Raw genomic sequence first — 18,855 nt, forward strand, 5'->3', positions numbered from 1 at the left:
AATAAACTAAACAAACCCTACAGTGATATATGCTTTTCACAGAATTAGAATGGCAGGTCATTTAATGCTGGTTAGAAATTTGAGTAAGCTTATCCAAGGTGGAGGTTTTATGAGCTGAGAGCTAGTAAGAAAAACCAAGGCAATGGCAAGTTTGGCTTTGGAGTAGCAGGGAATGGATGGTATTGGCATCCATTAACATAGATGGAAAGTGCTACAGAAAAATAGCAGAAGGGCAGCCAAGGCCTGATTAGAGTTATCTGTTAGGAGTTTTCAAAAGTCTGAATTAAATTCCAGGTCTAGTAGAAACCATCAGCGTATGTTTTTAGGATGCTTCTAACTTGTATTTTTGAAGCCATCTCTGAAAATTGACTAGTGATTTTGATGTAAGATGTGAGAGATAGTAATTAAGGTAAGTCCACTCTTTGTTGATAAGGGTAGTATTTTTATTTTACTTATTTGCTTACATGTGTATGTGGAAAGGGCTTGCCAGGGTCTTTTGCCAATGCAAATAAGTGCCTATTCAGCTTGACAGGGACAGCTTGGAAAGTGAACATGAGCAGGTTTTGCAAACAAGCACCTTTAACTATTGAGCCATCTGCTGCCCCCAGCCCAATGTTCACTATTTATAACAATTGAAAAAAGTGAGAAAACAAACATATGACAAAGAAAAAAAAGCATATGATCTCTTTTTGTCATGTAAGGTTCAAATGTTTACTAATACTTCTGTGGAATTTCAGCTTTGTGCATAACAATCATTAAAGGAGGAACAGAACATCTTTTCGTTACAGTGGTTGCTGCTATTGCTGTCACTGGAACAGAAATCACTTGGGAGCACCACGGAACCTTGAAAAATCATAGAAAGGTTTGAATGTTCGCTTGCAGGTGTTTAAATGTTAGCAGAGTTCTCACACTGCTTGACAAGGACATTTTTCAAAGAAAATGAGGCAGTACTGGGGTGCCATATTTCTTCTCTGTATTTTGTGCCTTTCTTTGTTCTGTTTACAAATATTAAATTACCTATTTTATACTAGGTATAGACTTAGCATTGAGGATGCTAGATTTTAGCATAGCTGAAGGGGCAAATATAATTAAATTGTCCTCATACCTACAAAGTTGAGATTCATATGGTCTATAAGTACTAGTTTGGTCATTTTTGGTGCTACTCTCACTTTGTGTTACAGAAGTTGATGATTTCTGATTTTGCTAAAGAATTTTCTCTTTAACATCTTGCTATTACTGCGAGGGAAGACGCAGTACTTATCAAAGTTCTGAGAAGTTACAGTTGATGTGTTACAATTAATAAAACATCTCTATCACACCCTCCAATGATTCTGGGACTACAGTAGAATGTAAGAACTAAAGAATGGGGTGGAGTGCTCTGACACAAAGTGTTGACAGTACTCATGACCTCACAATGGCTTTCATTATCTTAATAAGGCAGGAGAGTAGAAGTGCTTGGGAGGGCATGGTCTATCTACGTATAGGACCAGGTTCTTATAAAACCCAATACTAAGTACAATGATTATACAAAATGACAAGGAAATAATAAAATAGAATTTTAAAAAGAAGATGAGGAGTACCAGGCCTGCCTAGCTAGCATAGGGTCCAGTGAGCTCCCTCTCTCCCACCACCCCCATTTCACACAGACCCACAATACAGATTCAAGTAGACTTCCAATAGTATTTCAGCCCATCCCAGCGAGTTTGTGATCACCTACTCCCTCGCCCAAACACAGTTGTGTATCTGTAATAGGACCAGTCCCAGCCTATGCTATGTCCCCCAGTGGAGCTGCTATTTTTATGTTTTTTAGGAAGGGATGGGAAAAAAAAAAAAAAAGAACATGGCAAAACAGGTAACACAAGGAACCAAAGTAACACTTCCTTATAGTCAGTAGCAGATGACTCCAATGAGAACTACTTAGAGGAAACTCAGACAATTAATTCCAAAACATGGTTATAATGAGTATATATACAAAAACCTTAGAAAGAACATGAACAAATGCATGAAAGAATCCAAGAGAACATAAAAACTCAACTAAATAAAATGACAAAGTTAAACCAAGAAGTGAAAATTGAACTCAATAAAGACAGAAAAATGCTAGAGAAAAACCTAACAAAAATAGAAAAATGAAATAAGTCAACTTAAAAGCTCTAAGTATGGTGGAGCATATCTTTAGTTCCAGCACTCAGGAGGCTGAGATAGGAGAATAGGAATCATCCTGAATTTGAGTCAGTCTGGGACTACAGAGTGAGTTCCAGGTGGGTTTTGGCTAGAGTGAGACCCTACCTTGAGAAACAAACAAACCAAAAAAACTCTAAGGAAAGTTATACCAATAGAATAGAATAGTCCACATGAAGGGCAGATTATTGGGACTTGATCACAAGACAGAGAAAATAAACTTGGAGGCCAAAATCAATGTCAAGTTAAAAAAAAAAAAATAAGTATAAGCAAAACAAGAGAGAAATGTGAAACACCTTAAAAAACATATTTTTGAATTATGGGGATACAAGAACATGAGTATGATGACATAGAAAATGTTGCCAGTAAAATGATCAAAGCAGATGTTCCTAATCCTATGAAGCCCATTCAGGTACAAGAGCCATACAAAACATTAAATAGGACCAGAAAAGAAATCCCCCACATTATAATCACATGATATTTACAACACTCAATACACAAAACAAGTATACTAAAAGCTGCAAGAGAGAAATATCTCATCATTTACAAAGTCCATCAGCATAATAGATTCTTTTTGAAAGGAAATGCTAAAATCCAAAAGGCTTGGAATAAAGTATTTCAAGCATTGAAAGAATACAGCTGTCAGCCTAAACTACTCTCACCAACAAAACGATCTCTCCTAGTACAAGGAGAGGTGAAAACTATCCATGATAAAAGCTGGCTACAGAAACATATCAGTACCTTTCCAGCCCTACAGAAATTTGGAGGGAACACTTCACACTAAATATATTGGATACATGTCAGAGGTGATGGGAGAACTAAGTGAAAATCAAAACATGACCTATTAAATCTATGGGATACAATGAAGGCAATCCTAAGAGGGCAGTTTATAGCTCTCAATGTCTAAGGTATAAACAGAAAGATTTCAAGTAAAAAACTTAATGATCCATTTGAAGGCACTGGAAAAACAATAACAATCCAAACCCAAAAATATCAGAATGAAATAATCAAAGTCAAATCTAAATAAAATTAATTAGAAATGAAGAAAAGGTCTTTGATAAAATAGAACTATTGATATAAACCTTAGAGAAATTAGGATGAAGACTCTTATCTCAACATAAGAAAGGATTTATCTAAAAAAGGCCAATATCATACTAAATTGAGAAAATCAAAAGCATTCCCACTAATATCTAGAACAAGATGTCCACTCCCCCTTTGTCTTTGACATAGTATTTGAAGTCTTAGAGTGATAAGACAAGAGAAATAAATGGAAGGAATATAGCCTAGAAAGGAAGAAGTCAAATCAGTCTTATTTGCACATATGATTCTGTATTTATGAGACCCCAAAGACTTCACCAAAAGACTTCTAGGGTTAATAAAGAATGGATTATGGTCTTGGGAGAGGGGAGTGTTGAGGCTACTGGGACAGGAATATGATCAAATGACATTATATTTATATATTAAGGTTTGCAATATAAAATAGATGAAGACTTGATTTGTAGCTGTTTAGTGTTCAAAAGGCAACAGACTTTAAAATAAATAAATCTCCATAAGGTAAGATGAGAGGGAAAATGAGGCTTAAATTGAAGGTATTATAGTTCTGGCTAAATAGGACAGTGATTATACTTAGGAAGTAAGTAGGGAGAGAGATTAAAGCAACCAATACCATACTTGGAACTTTCTTATGAATCCACTGAGATCAATGGGGCATAGAACTAAACTGGCTTCAAGTCTGATTGCTAGGGTAGTAAAAAAAATTTAACCATTATGTTCATTGGTTCCTAGTAGCAGTAATAGAGTTGTTTTGAATTGAACATGATTTGTTTGTCACATAGGCTGAAGAACAGCATCTGGTATGTAAAGGGCTCTTAATAAATGCACATTTATAATTTAAATCTCATAATAAGCTAGTTAACTGTTAGTTCTAATAACCATTTTTAAATCCTTCAGAACTAAAAATAGCATACGACTTTATTTCTTCCTTTATGCTAGGAAAGATAATAAACTCATATTTCTTTTCAAGAAATTGTGGTTCCTTTCAGAATGCTAAAAAATTACCCCAGACTGCTGTGTGCCCTCAGGACAGGTCTATACTTGAGGAATTCAAAGTAGAACATGGTGACCCACTGAGCTACTGACCAAATACACAAAGAACCACTGTAATAAAAGACACTAGGTAAACAAGAGATATTTTTTTCCTCTTATACCATGAGAAACTGTTATTATGTCAGCTGGACAAGGTTGTAGCTCAGTTTCGATGTGGTCTTGTAGATATGATGTACTTTTGTTCATAAAACACCAGCTAGAATATAATTATAAGTTTATCCTAGCTAAATTTAAAAAGACAATGTTGGCCTAGAGAGATTGTTCAGTGGCTAAAGGTGATTGCTTGCAAACCCTGATGGCATGGGTCCTGATTCCCCAGTGCCTATGCAAAGCCAGATGCACAAAACAGCATATGCATATAGAATTTGTTTGCAGTGGCAGGACGCGCTGACAGCCCATACTCAGGCTGTTTCTCTTTGTTGGTTCCTGGCTCTCCTTTTCCTCTCACAGATATTGTGATTTGCTCATTCATAAGTATTGAGATGCAAAAAAGGTCTTCCCACAGCAGACACACTAGACCTGGCAGATGTGGCATAGAAAAACCTCCAGTGCACACTGTAAAGATCATGGCTTTCTGCATGTACCCATCTTGGCACCTGAGTGCTGTCTGAGACCTCTGGCTGCTTTGACAGACTTGCGTGAAGTGCCCTTCCTGGGTCAGGGATGAAGTTTGAGCAGAAACTCTCACAGCCTTACCATATTCCCAACCCCCTCTTTCTGAAAGCCCTAAGGCTGCTAGGAGGTGGGCATAAAAGGAGAGGGGAGTGCTAGGTGGGAACTTCAGAACTGCTGGTGTGCAGATAGGCTCTTCTGATTGGTCCCTGTAATTCACCTAATTTGCAAGACAAATCAAGGCCCTTCTGCTTTTTTCTAATGGGATGACTGAGCTCACTGGCTAGCATCGTCAGGGTATCAGATTCCAGCACCTAGTGGGCAGTCAGACTTGTTTCTTTCTCTTGCAAGGGTCCACAAAGCAGTTCAGGCTGCTGGATGTGTTTGACCCTAGAGAGTTGGTGACTTCCTGTGCTCAGCATACTGAACCTGCACCCACACCTGACCTGTGTTCAGAGTACTGGGCCTGTACCTGGCCTGTGCTGTTGGCGCAACCCCTACTCCTACCAGGAAGAGAGAGCTAAAGCCACCCTGACTTGGCAACTCGCTCCTGTGTAGAGGATGCCCACTAATATGCTCTCAGCACTTGCTCCAGTGGAAGGTATTGTGCTGTGTGGATTCCAGTTCCTGCTTTACTGCCTCTTGACTGCCATCAGGAAACTTATCAAGAATTTTGAGTTGAGCACCTTTGTGTCTTCTTGGTTGGGCCACCCAATACTAACTGAGAGTTAGAGCTAAAACAGTCTTGGGTCCTCTCAGTGGGAAAACCCACTGCTCCTGAGGGTTTAGGTTAGTTTTCTGCTCCTCTTAGTACTGTCTTGAAAAATCTTCACTTGTTCACCCTCGCCTTTTGTCTACTCCATTCTTCAGGTGGATAGTTCAGGAGCCAGAAAACTCAACCATTTAAGTATGATTGGCTAAGAGTATTTATTTAGCATTTGTTCCCAATTGAATTTTCCTCATTTACTATTTTATATGGAATCTCATAAGGCTTATCACCCATAAATTGATAAACAATATCTTTCAGAGTTTAATAAAATGTAGTAGTAATTTTCAAATCTGATCAAAGCATGTATAAGCAAGCAAATTTGAAATACTTAATTTTTAAAGCAAAAATATTTAATTTTAAAGATTAAAGATATTTATATAATCTGTATATTTATGCAGTCATATTAATTTTATTTATTTATTTTTTGTTTATTTATTTATTTGAGAGTGACAGACAGAGTGAGAAAGAGTCAGAGAGAGAGAGAAAGAATGGGCGTGCCAGAGCCTCCAGCCACTGTAGATGAACTCCAGATGCGTGTGCCCCTTGTGCGTCTGGCTAACATGGGTGCTGGGGAAGTGAGCCTTGATGGGGTCCTTAGGCTTCACAGGCATGTGCTTAACCACTAAGCCATCTCTCCAGCCCTAATTTTATTATGTATCAGTATTTATTTTCATTAACTCCTAATTTCACACGTGTACTGTATAAACAAATTGTTCTCATCTATGTACCATGTATGCTGCTATTTCACTACTAGGGTTAAAAATTAACCGAGATACAAGATAAAGTTGTGATACTTCCTTAAATCCTGTTACCTTTGAAAGAGATAGTGAAGCTGGGTGTGGTGAAACATGCCTTCAGTCTCAGCATTTAGTGAACAGAGATAGGAGGAGTTCCATGAGTCCAAAGCTACCCTAAGACTATATAGTGAATTCCAGATCAGTCTGGATTAGAGTGAGACCTTACCACAGAAAGAAAGAAATAAAGAGAGAGAGACAGAGAGAAAAGAGAGAGAGAGAGAGAGAAAAGAGAGAGAGAGAGAGAGGTACAAGAAAAGAAAGAGATAGTGAGAACTTTGGAAGAAGCAGTGAAAACTGGAAGGGAAAAGGGAGACAATGCATCTTTTGAAGGACAATAAGGTCCAGTAGCAAAGGAATAGCATGCTAGGAAAGTGTGTTCAGCATTCTTAGGACAATTTCACCCACAGCTGGTACTTTGTTTTGAAAATGAAACTGATTATTCAGATGTTGATGTATGCATGTGCTGTAAGTTCCAAAGACTTGTTACTTTCACTTTGTATGTTGTGTATATTTCAAGTGTACATGTATATTCAGACACATGACTAGTTGAAACTGGATTTTCATCCTTACAGGTTCCCTTGAGAATGGATGGACCTACCTGTCTGTTTATATTGTTAGGAAATCACATGGAGAGAGCCAGTGATTCATGTTTAGAGCCACCATTTAATGTTTATTTCATAGCACCCTACTGTGTGACAGTAGGTACATGGAGTTTCAGGATGAGTCTAATGCCCACTTCTGCAGCTATGGTGGGCCATGCACTCTGATTTGGTCCAACATTTAATTACAGAGACATCTAGTGGTCAGGTTCAAGAACACATCATCAATAATAATGGGGCAAAAGTAGGTTCATTTCTACAGAGGGCCCATAGGCTGTGAGAGGAAGGCCTCTCACCAGTGAAAAAAAGTCAAGATGAGACGGTCCATTATTTTGAACTGGCAGCACTCTCCCTTCTTTTTTTTTTTTTTTTTTTTTTGGATGTTGGTAAGCTTTGGTATGAAAGTCAAGTCAAGGAGATAGTAAATTTTTTTTTAGAAAAATGATCAAGTAAATAACTACTTATGTGTATGATTTTAGCATTTCTGTTTCCTTAAAAGGTGAAATCTGTAGCAATAGCAACTATTATTCTGTTTCCTCCAAAAAATTTTATTGTGATACAATTAACAATATTAGGAAGTAGAAATTATGTCTATGGTTTTATTTATACATCAAAAATGCTGGTTTGCTGGGAAAGGTAGCATTACATATGGTATCAGCTCGAGATCCACACCAGTTTGGGCTATATAAAAGTACCCAATGTCTTTCCTAAAGAAGAAAGAAAGAAAATGGAACATTTTTTTCAGTTTAGGAGAAAAGTTGTCTCTGTCACACTGTACCAATAACGTCAGACATGACCTGATTTTAATTAAAAAAATAAAAGAACATTTTAGCATCAAAAGTCTGAAAAAAAACAACAACACGTGGTTTAGGAACTGTTCTACAATACCAAAACTGGTGTTAAGTGGTAGACCAAAAAATACAATTTAAACTAATGAACAGTTAAGAGAGATGCAATAAACCTATACATGCAGTCACACAAACTCATGCCTCGAAGCCCAGTACAGAGGCGTGCAAGCATGGATATTCCCTTTCTAATCTGCCAGAAGATTGTGTCTTTGTGGCCAAAGCTCTACAAGAACTTAAGATTAAATATTTTTGCCTCATTTAAATCTAAATTCAATGTAATGTTGGTACTTAACAACATCTTTTTATCCTGTGGGGAAGGAGCAAGGAGGAGTATAATAAAGCCCTACTGTCTACATGCACATCCTCTAAGGCCTCTAAATCCCTAAAGGATATTTCCCACCTCTACCTGACACTGTGATAGGAGTGGTGATTGTTTTAAAAGACATTAAATAGAAGAAGGAGTCTACAGAAAGTCATCTTGAAACTTCAACTCTCAGTGCCCCATTAAACTCTCATATTAACAAATAATCATCCAATACCTCTAACGAAGAAAATAAGGCCATCTTTAAAAGGATACTAGAACACTCACACATGAATGTTTATCAAATTAATTTTAGAAGTTTTACACTGTTATCATCTGATTTTCATTGTTATGACATTATTTAATTTTGGGACATGCATCCATGTATTTTTGATCATTAAAAGTAGTGGTTTGAGCAAAAAAAAAAAAAAAAAAGTCAAAAATAAGTACCACTCCCACAGCATAGACAACTCTTCTCTTTCCCTCAATAATTTTAGTCAAACCTTGCCATTCTTGATTTTCTCTGCAATTTACATGATAGGCTTAAATTAAAACCAGTGATTCTGAAAAAAGAAAACTAATATGAATTCCAAATTGGGCTTACATAGTTGTCATTTTCACCTCTGAAAGTAGCTCCAAGAAATCCCATAATTCTGCATTTCTAATATACTCAGCTAAATGCATATCAGATCCAACTGTGAGTCTAGTTATTGAATGTCAAAGACTGACAGGTGGATGATAATCTTCAAAGTACGTTTCTTCATGTATGACCCCATGTCCACCACAGAAGATTCACTGAGGGCTGTCTATGAGCCTGCAGCACCCACCACTGTACCCCAGGCTCTTCCTTCACATGTATACTGTGTACTTCTCCCCAGTTTCCCAGACTTAAGTGTCAGCACACTGAAATCCACAAAGCACTGCTATAGAATACTTTGTAAAGCACCAATCCTTCAGAATAGCCTAATGTGGTAGGAGGAGAGGAAATAAAAGGAAGCAGGGAGATAACAAACTCCCCAGATAATTTATTTTCAATGCAGTCAACAAGATTTTAAAGCCTTCTCCTCTGCATACTATTTGCTTATCTTGAGCAGGTGCTTACTTTGAGCCTTATGGTCAAGTCCACAGAGTCCCTTCACTTCACTTTTATATTGCAAAATAATATTTCTGTGTTGTTAAGCCCTTGGTAATACAATACACAATCATTTTGTGAGTATTAAATTGGACAAATAGAAGGATGAATTGCTTTTGTGATCTGACTAACAGTATTCCTACCATCTAGGTCCTACAAGATCCCATTCTGTGGAGTCTAGACAGAAGATTACCCTTTCTCTTAGAGAGTCACGCTGGGGAAGTGAGAATTCTTGCTTTGGAGTCACACTGGGAATTTCTGCATTCAGCATTACAAACATGCAGGCAGCTTGAAGTCTGCAGATCTGCTCAGCTGCGGCTCAGTGAGCAGCTGTTAATGCAGCACTCATCTCATGCTTGCTCAGCTAAGAATACTCTTTCTATTCTTGCCTGCTCCTTGTTTTGCTTTGTTTTCAGGCTGTGGTGTTAGGGAAAGAAACAGCCTCTAAATGCATATTATGTTATTGTGTGTTTTATAAATGGGCGGAGCCTCTCATACAACTTCAACTTCTAGGGAAGCAGCCAACACCTGAAAGAGCCAAGAGGAAAAAAAAGTCCACAGTGTTCCTGAGATTCCCTTAGACATCTCTACTTATTCTTCCCTTCTTGCAGTCATCATCACTAAAAGGAATGAAAACTTTACAGGACTGAAGACAATGCTGTTATCCAAATATGATATTGTGTACAAGTTGCTGAACATGGAAGATACCACTCATATTGGAACTGTAATCCAATGTTGTGGTTTACAACAAGGTAAGACTTCTACTACCATGGCAAGTATCCGTGCATATTAAAGATAACTGATGGATACACATCACACACTGTAATCCTCTTGGGCTTGAACAGCAAACGTTAGGCCTCAGAAGTTTCCACATTCTAGCATCAGTCCATCAATAACAGCCATTGTAAGAAATTGGTTTCCCAATGTGAACTTACAATTCTGTGGTGGTCAATTTTAAAATATCTTTGAAGAATTCTGCTACATGTGCTATTCATATTATTTAAGAAGAGTAGATACTGAAAGCTTACATTTCCTAAGAACTTACGTCATAAAAATATTTAATCATCATATTCTCACATAAAACTCACATGAGCTTTGTTAGTAAGCATATTTCCATTCATAAATTATTATTGTGTAGGTCATTGTTTCACACATGTATTCCATGGGGCACTATTAATTTTCAAAATGTTTACAGATATTCTATAAAAATGTTCCACAATTGAATGAATTTGCAAAACACAAAATTAAATCAAATCATGGCCATTTAGTGCAAGACTTCTTGAATTCTTCATATACCATGTTTTATACATTTATGTAAAAGATAAAAAAAGCATGGAAAAGTTTCCAAAGCTATGAGACCTAAGATCCATTTCGTCCTTAAACATATAATAATATTTTGCATTTAAAAATATATTCAATGTGTTTTTAAAAGCTTATAGTTCAGAAATCATGTTATTTCTCCCAATGTTATTGTAATTCATTTAGCCTTTCTAATGTCCCTGTTGTTTTCTTAGTGTTCAAGACAAAACTGACATTCATGACTAAAGAGTACCAGGGAAGAAGTGAGAGGTCCAGAATTTCATTGACAATCCATGCCACACTGTCACAGTCAGGTTTGTATTGCTGGCAGAAAACACGGTACCAAGAGCAGTTTGTGGGAAGAAAGGTTTATTTTGATTTACAGACTCTAGAAGAAGCTCCATGATGGCAGGGAAATGATGGCATGAGCAGAGAGGGTAGACATCACCTCCTTGCCAACATCAGACAGACAACATCAGCAGGAGAATGTGCCAAACACTGGTAAGAGGAAGCCGGCTATAACACCCATAAGCCCTCCCCAACAAAACACTGCCTCCAGATCTTAATTCCCAAACCTCCATCAGCTGGGAACTTAACATTCAGAATACCTAAGCTTATGGGGGACACCTGAGTCACACCACGACACACACCCTGGCCCCCAGGCCCACTGAGACTTAAGGCTGATGTCAACCCAGTGATGCCTTCCACTTCTTGAGTTGCTTCCTCCCCAAACCCATGCACTCTGATCAGTTTCAACTAATCTCAATTGCATCTACTTAGATCAGGATATGTACATAGAGAATGTTCTTTTTTTCTTAAAAAAAAGAAAAGAGGGTCTTAAAAATATTTTTATTTATTTGCAAGGAGAAGGGGAGAATGGGTGCACCAGGGCTTCTTACCGCTGCAAACAAACTCCAGATGCATATGCCATTTTGTGTATCTGGCTTATGAAAATCTTGAGAAATCAAACCTGGGTTGTCAGCTTTGCAGAAAAGTGCCTTCATCACTCAGCCACCTCCCCAGACCCTAGGGAAGCTTCTTGAATAAATATATTCATAGTGTCAATGTCTCATGTGGCAACAACTCTGAACTTGGGGAAACAACAGAGCATTTTTTACTAAAGTGAGTCCCCAGCCTCCACTGCCTTATGATGGGTAGACATCTTAACTGTGGCCATAATCATCATAGCCTCTTTTAGACTAACTGGTACTTCAAAAGCTAAGGGGTGGAACTCAAATTATAAAATTCTACTCCAAATCATCGTTGCTTGCACACCATAGCCCAGCTCCAAAAGATCTCTACCAAGGCTTCCCAGAAATTCTGCTCATTTTCACAACTCTAAAATTAACACTTTGACCCTTCACTAAGATTTCAATTTCCAACATTTAAAAAGAAGGGGGATCTAATTGTGAATACTTTTCCTATAATTGGTTTCCATTTGACAGTCCATTAAATCAGATGAATCCTCAAATCTGATGAGATGCAAGTAGGTGAAAGTACCTGTGCCTTCTGCCAATCTTGTCAGATAATCTCCCCACTCTGACCTGAAATATTCTATCCTTTTTCAATCTGTGCACAGATAAGATACTCTTACTAAATGCAGCATAATAGCAAACCAAAACCTGATGTGAATTTCTGGAAATGAACATTACAGATTGGGTTTTATAGGAACTGACAACAAACGATTACCTCCACCCTCCTCTAGCACCCTGGGTCAGCTCACCTTGTGAATAAAAATGTTCAGAGTTCAAATTCTGTTGAATAGATAAGACTCAAATTAATTAGTTGTATATCGTAGACAACATAATGTTGTCATTTACTGTTTCAAATATTGTCTCCCAACTATTGTTGTCTTCTTTCTCATTACCATGCTCTCATAACATGCATGCTCATACCAGCCAGGAATATTACTCTATGGTGGCAAAAAATAAAATTAGCACAGTTTATATTTGTAGAGCCTGAAAGCCTTTTGGAAGTTCACCTCCATCTCCCTTTGTAGAATAGAGTATCTCTTCATCCCTACAAATTATTTTACTCTATTTAATAATCAGTTTATTTATGATTATATTCATTCATTTATTAAACTTTTAGTGACTTTGTTATTATGTGGTGTATATGATAGGCATTATATTGGACCTGCAGTGAAAGATTATTAAGCATGATAAGCTGGTCTTAGAAGAATTCCAGTACTTTTCAGATGTAGAGGAACTTCATGAAGGAAAACACCAAAAATTTATGCTAACAACATATAGAATGTGTATACTTAATGCTTGTGCTCTTTTTCTTTTTGTGTCTTTATATTGGCATACTTTCTTATTGACCATTTAGCAGATGTGTATAGAAAAATCTACTATATTTCAGGGGCTCATTAATACTAGATGGAAATGCTGTTTTATAGGCTTATATTTTATAGATGGAACTATCTCTCAAGCACTGGAGTAGTTTGAAACACACATCCCCTATAAACTCTTTGTTTTGAATGCTGGATCCACACTGGCAGCAATTTGAAAGGTGTCTCTGGTGGCAGTCTTTGGTGTGTTGTAGCCTACCTTCCTTTTAGCAGCATTCACCTTACTCTCTTGCTGCTTTTTGCCAGCTGTTGTGGCAAGAGATAACCCCCAGCCTCTGCTCTACCACCCTGTTCCAGTCCTTTTAAATCTTCCCCTTTAGACTGTAAGCCAAAATAAACTTTTCTCTTTCATCAGCTGCTTTTGTTCAGGTGTTTTATAACAGCAATATAAAGGTTACTACAAAAAGCCTTCTATCTGTATTGGTGTGAGGGTCTCATTCACCAAGGCTGACGTGGAATTTACTCTGCAACGCAAACTGGCCTCGAGCTTACAGTGATCCTCCTATCCAGCCTCCCTAGTGCTGGGATCAAAGGCAAACACCACCTAACTGAATAAGCTATTTTTTTTGGGGGGGGGGGGCAAATCACCTAAGCTCTCCAGATTTCTGTTTACAATCAACTCCTACCATATCAGATATCCAGAGACCCAGAGACTGCCATCACCTCATCACTGAAGCAGAACAAAAATGAACCCAACATGGCTCAGGGAAATTTTGCGTGAAGGGGTGGAAAGAATGTCAGAGCCACATGTTGGGTCATGATATGCAGAGACATTTATCGTACCAATAACTGTGGGCTAACTCCACAATGCACAACCCATATACCTCAACAAGGAAGAGCCAGGGGGAGGGGGTAGTACATGGATGAGCCTAACAATGGTACCAACTTGACTGTATTCACTGAGTATAAAACCAGTTAGTAAAGAAGAAAATTAATAAGTTAAAAAAAAAACTGGATGAAACCATAGTGTCCCCTGCACAGGGTAGAATGGTGGTGATGAGCATATGTGTTACTAGCATAGAGTAGCTATTTAAAATATAATCTTGATAAATTAATGTGCAGCTAAGCATTTGCCTGATTTCTAAGTCCTTATAAAATAATTCATACTTATTTGAAATTCATATTATTGTATAAATTCTAAAATGGTGATATTTTAGCACCTCAAGGAATTTTGCAGAAATTTCTCTTTTATTTTTGTCCATATACTAAGTTTACCAAATAAATTTGGGAATACAAAGCACTTTATTTCTGAGAATATGTGAATAATATCTCTTATAAAAGTGTTGCAATTGACACGACCCAATGGTATTGATGTGCTCATAGTAGAGCAGTCTTTGAAGCATATACTGTGATTTCACTAAAGGCAGCACCAAAATAATAGCCAATAATATTACCTAATTCACACAAAATTCCAAGTCCAAGGGGAAGATTTAAAAGGACAGGGACAAGGTGGTAGAACAGAGGCTGGGGATCATTTCTTGCCACAACAGCTGGCAGAAAGCAGCAAGAGAATAAGGTGAATGCTGCTAAAAGGAAGCTAGGCTACAACACACAAATATTGCCACCACAGACACCTTTCAAATTGCCACCAGTGTGGATCCAGCTTTAGTCCATATAATATAATTTGCCAATACTCACAAAATTTTGATCTTCTACTCACCACTCTTTCTTGTATAAGAAAGAGAAAAAAACACAATGTATATAGAGATATGTGTTATACAAATTCTAATGTATGTCATTATGATGCAATGAATTCATTTACTACAGAGAGGTATTTGTATAAGTGTGCAAATGAACATCCAGGCATGTATATATTTGTGTGTATAAATATGATATTGGTATATTTTTGGTTAACTGGACAGTTTTCCTTTCCTTCATACCAACTGACTTGCCTAATTATCTTTTTTTCTATATTGCCCCTTCACTAATTGGGCAAATGGGATCATTTGTAATGAGTCTCCAACTCATTACTGCAATTTATTCAGGTTCTTCACAGGTATTTCACAGGCACACCAGCCAGGCTGCTGCACACATCTGTTCCTGAAAGTCTGTTTCATAATCACTCAATGCATCTGCCTTAATCTAAGAAGTGATTGCCCCTTAATCAGCTGTTTGCTGTGCTGGGCTACATAAACATTTGCAGTATCATCCATAAATAATTTTAGGATAAAACATAACAAAAATATAACTTGCATGAAACTTTAAAATTTATATAGATTTTATTATAAATCCAAACACACAAACCCCATATATTTCTGTGTGAATAAAGATACTGAATATTTAACTGTAAAATACATTTTTTAAATATTTGCAATCTTAGGTATAGGATTTATCCAACCATTTTTCTACAAGACCTAGGGCTTTTATTTAACTTCTCTGAACTTAAATCTCCATATAATTAAAATTCCTATGCATAGTTTTATGATAGTTTTCCCAAGGAGAAGACTTTTTGTAGTAAATATGAAGTTGTGGACAAATAGTAAACACATAATACCTGTTAGTTGATAGGAGTCATATGGGTCAGATACAGTATTTTCCCTTTTAAAAGATGTTTACATCTAGTGGCAATGAATTGAGATAGTTGTCAAACACATACCATAGGTCTACAGATGCCAATGACTTAAAGTCCATGATGACAGGCAGTATCACATTGCCATGCCTGACAAGACGTTGAATGGCCAGTCTTTAGCAGCAAAATCAGTGTGTCTAGTACGAAGACCTCTGTTGGTTAAATATATGAGTACACAAGTCTGAAACTAAAATAATAATATATTCTGGAAATCAGTCAATGATATCACCAAGAGAAAGTGGCCTTGAGGTAGGTATTGGAAAATTTAGGTTGAAGTAGGAAGCTGAAAGTTTAAGAAGTCAGGCTGGAGAGATTACTAAGCAGTTAAACTTCTTGCATGCAAAGCCTAAAGAACCCAGGATCAATTCTCCAGTACCCACTTAAGCCAAAGGAACATAGTGGCAAATGCTTCTGGAATTTGTTTGCAGTGCCTAGAGGTTCTGATATGCCCATTCTCATTTTGTCTCTGCCTCTTTCTCTCTTTCTCAAATAAGTAAATAAAATAAAAAGTTCAAGAAGTCCTGGTAGACAGCAGGTAAAGGATAAAGTTAGGGTCACAGACAGGAGGTGTGACCTGATACTGAGAGTCCAGCATTGGATGGGCATCTGTTGCAATCAGGTTTGCATTGCGACCAAGAGGAGCTTTGGGTGGGTGGGGGGGAGAAGAGTTTATTTTGGCTTACAAACCTGAGGGGAAGCTCCATGATGGCAGAGGAAAACTATGGTATGAGCAGAGGGTGGACTGGACAATAGCAACAGAAGAAGAAAAAGAGTTGCTCAGGTTCTGACTGCTCAGTTTTATAAAACATCACTATAGAGATGATAGAAATGGGAGAAGAGATACAAAAGTGATCAAAATCACTAAAAGAGGTATGGGTGTCAAGATTTTCTAGAGCCATCCCTAGGTCTTGTTACAAAAAGAAATTAACTCCTATTTCTTTATTTATTTTTGAACTTACACATTGGCTCTCTTCTTGGTAGAGAATCAAGTGTTATTCACACAGAAGTCCAACATTGACTTTTCAGCAGCTTCACCAAGACTGATAGAAATGACTAAGAAATACATCAGACTGTGCATTTCTTCCTGGTGGTCTGAAACCTGTACTACTTCTTCAAGTAAATGGTGAATATAAAATTAGATTAGACTACCTGAAAAGAGGCTTTCTTATGAAGAATGCCAACAAATTAAAACCAATGGTTGTGGAAGTACCTCTTTCTTGCCAGAAAGAAAATTTGCATTTACTACAAGTAAAAACAATATCTCTAACATCTTGAAGAACTCCAAAATCTAAAGAATCAGGGTCAACACTGTAAAAACAGACAAGGGACATTGAACAAGTTTTCAAAGGTGTGTGAATTGATGTTCCATCTGACCTATCCTTCATAATGCTTTCCTTCAGAATATTCCATGAGAAATGGTCAACAGGCTACCAGTTTTAGGTTCCAGTACCTCTTTCAGGAAAAAATAAAAAAACAGAAATATGGTCAGACAATAAAGAGGAAGGGAAACTAAGGATACTGGAAAGGTGAGACATTAACTATATCATTATTTCCAAGCTTACATTTTTCCCACAATAACTAAGGTAAATGGAGTCTAGAAAGATTTATTTAGGAGTAATAACAAAAAACAAACAAACAACAACAACAAAAAAAAAAAACTGTGCAAGAGAGGGCAGTAAAATTTGAAGTTAAAAAATTAAAAAAAAATAGACCAACATGTAAAACTCTAAGCTTTAAGCAAGCTACAGGCTAAAATTGGAGGAGGTGTGCCCTTGATCTCTATAGTCAGAAACAACTTAACAGAAATCATCAGCATCTGTATGGACCTATGTGGAAAAAACACAGGCTTCATGAATCCTTGATTTCCTCTCAGTTAATGGAGAATGAGCATACCCTTGTAAGCAACTGTGAGGCTCTTATCACATCATATGAACTGTCGTATCTTAATAATGGATTTATTTTGTGGAGGATTTTCAAGTCCCTCCACAGAATATATATACCTATACCTTCATTTCTCTCCATCAACTGTTTGATGCATAACCTTATTCTACTCCATGTGTACATGGGGAGCTCTAATTACTTTTGTTTTCTTTTTAGAAATATTGCTGCATACCAGATAAAAAATGTGTACCAGACAAAAAGAACCTTATTTCTTTTACAGAATCTTGTAGGGGTCTATAGTTATGTTGTTAGTGAGGAAAGAATCAAACTTAAAGAGACAAAGATACATTCAGGAGTCAGGAGTGAAGAACAAGAGGTCTAAAAAATAAAAGAGAAAGAGTGAGGTTGTATAAACCAGACACAGGTGGAACTCAACCATTGCTTAGACACTGTTTCAGGAAAGTCCTTTCAGCCTGGTGGACATTCAGGCATCTCAACACTGCTTTCAAATTGACTCTGGTCTTTGGCACTGGATTCTGAACAAGTCTATTGATAATATACTTAATGCTTACTAAGAGCCCAGATTCTACAGTACTTAAAAGATCCAAACCAAAACTCCTCTATCAACTTGGTTCCCCTTGGTAAAAAGGACTATGTATTTTCTTTCCATGTTTGTATCTATATTCAAGCTATTTTATGACCATTGTGCATGAATATCTTCATCAAGCAAAAAAAAAAAGTATATAAAGTAAGCATTATAAAACTAATCATATTCTTGATTTTAGGATTTTAGCCAAGGGTTTGTCTTTGATAGAATAATTCTTCAAAATGCTTGCCCTCATGTATTTTCTTTTACCGTTTTTCAGATACTGTTTTAATATGTGTGGAAAATCTCATTTGCTTAAGATTTCTGTATTGATTATGACCGTATATATGATAATATGGTTGTATTAAAAATATGTTGAAAAGTATGCCCTGAATATTTTGTGTTTACTCCACCCTTGTTTCTGCAACCTGCCACATGAAACATAAATATGTAAGTGAAGAAAGACCTATGCAAGGATTAACTTTAACGTTTTCAACTGGTTCAATATCAAGAATTAAAATACTAAACAGTTCCACAGTTATACATATACTTATGCATAAATAAGAAACTAAAACAGCAATAACAGATCAAAATATGATGAAATATTTACATTATGTTGAAAAGCTGGATTGGGGGGTGGTTAAGGAAAGATTAAAATTGAAATTTTCTTTACTTTGATAGCACTGAGTCATAGCAAAATTAATACTTCTTCTCTTTATCATAACAGCTTCCAAAATGTGATGTATTCTCCTGTGTACATCAAAATAGTGAATTGCATTCCCATGTGTACTTCATTTTAGGATGTGTCTTTAGAAAGTATTACTCAGT

The 18,855-nt window shown here is 36.9% G+C and overlaps 1 protein-coding gene across 2 annotated transcripts in view; it reads right to left on the reverse strand.

Annotated features, from left to right (window-relative positions):
- The window catches only part of Lrrc4c (leucine rich repeat containing 4C), a 1,536,732-nt gene that overhangs the window by 1,508,074 nt on the left and 9,803 nt on the right, over positions 1-18,855 (reverse strand). The window lies entirely within an intron of this gene.

This window comes from Jaculus jaculus, chromosome 9 (genome assembly GCF_020740685.1).
Source record: "Jaculus jaculus isolate mJacJac1 chromosome 9, mJacJac1.mat.Y.cur, whole genome shotgun sequence".
NCBI lineage: Eukaryota > Metazoa > Chordata > Mammalia > Rodentia > Dipodidae > Jaculus > Jaculus jaculus.